This window comes from Octodon degus, unplaced genomic scaffold (assembly GCF_000260255.1).
Source record: "Octodon degus isolate 3935 unplaced genomic scaffold, OctDeg1.0 scaffold00095, whole genome shotgun sequence".
Taxonomy (NCBI): Eukaryota; Metazoa; Chordata; class Mammalia; order Rodentia; family Octodontidae; genus Octodon; species Octodon degus.
In genome coordinates this window covers 11136677-11138124 of record NW_004524671.1, presented here as the reverse complement: position 1 = coordinate 11138124, position 1448 = coordinate 11136677, and the positions used below count along the sequence as shown (strand labels likewise).

General features: G+C 39.2%; 1 protein-coding gene across 1 annotated transcript in view; it reads right to left on the bottom strand.

Annotated features, from left to right (window-relative positions):
- The window catches only part of LOC101581313 (retinal dehydrogenase 1-like), a 115685-nt gene that overhangs the window by 76635 nt on the left and 37602 nt on the right, over window positions 1–1448 (bottom strand). The window lies entirely within an intron of this gene.

Here is a 1448-nt window from a genome sequence, read left to right as displayed (position 1 = left end):
TCTTAGCTAACTTATTAGACCATACAGTCTTTTTTTTAAAAATCATACCAAATGTTATAAGTGTAAAAAAAATGGGTCATATGAGAAAAGATTGCAGAAAAGGACAAGATAAAATTTAAAAAAAAGGATAAGAATAACAAGGCTGCTCTATGACCTTGTCTGAGATGTGGAAAAGGTAAACATTGGGCCACCAAGCTCCAAACTTGATAAGAATGGCCAAACCTTACAATCTCTGGGGAGCTGGACAATGGACTTGTCACGCAGGGCCCCAAGATAAACAATAAGGAATACCCACAGTTTCCATTAGCCAGACTGAATTTCAATCAAATGCTGGGTAGCAGATCTTTTCCATGCAAGTCCTGGAAGTGGAAGCACAGCTTTAGATCTGATGGCTGTGGAAAATAAGATTTTACTCCAAGCTGGCGGAGTTTACAAAATTAAAACTGGAGTATTCAGCCCTATTCCAAAGGATACTGTAGGTCTGATTGTAGAAATGAGTGGTATTACTACTCAAGATGTATTGGCACATTTGGTAATTAGTGATAGGGAATATGAAGGAGAAATCTTACTTATGATGTCTACTACAAGTCAGCTTCTCCTTATTATGCATATTAGAACTCATACTGCATTGCCAGGCCCTATTGTCAGCAGGAAATAACAGATAGATTATTTACTCATAGGTAATGCTCAAACTGTCTTCTCATAGTTTTGTAAAACTTTTCATAATTCCCTTATCAAAGGAATTCCTTATAATCCCCGAGATAAAAAATTGTTAAATGTACAAAAGCCAAAAGGAAAGAAAGTTAGACTGAGTTAAAAATGGGACTGATAGAGTCTCAAAAACCTAAATGTTTACAGATGTATATAGATGTACATAGAAATGTTTGTTGTTTTCTTGGTTTCTGTATATATGTTACTAAGACCCCCATAAAGGACTTAGCATGGAGTACTGTTTTAAAATCAAGTCCTAAACAGATCAAGGAGGATAGAGTAAAGGTACAGCAGATAGTATTTAAACCTTCTATCTTTAATTAATTAGATTAAAAAAAATTTTATGTTGCAAGCAGTTGATTCCAAGTGGCTTGGTGACCCTGGGGAGAGGGGCACAAACTGAGATGGGAGGGGTCCCATGCTCCTTTCTACTCCCATCCTAGGCTGACCCAGATAGCCATCTGCAAGATAGGTTCAGCTGCAGAGGCCTGTGTTCCTGGTGCTAAATAGGTGGGTCATGACTATGGCATGCTGTGGTTCTAGCATTGGCTGTGTGCATGGCTGGCTTCACAAGTTCTTAAGGCTCCAGTAGTATCTGGGTTTAAAATGTGGGCAAAAACAAAGCATGCGGTGATCAGAGTCAGAATGACAGTGGGCACACACAGTAGCTGCACACAGAGGCCAGAGATGCTCCTTTAGAGCTTTTGGAGGTAATGTGGGCTCCAGAAAACCCTAGG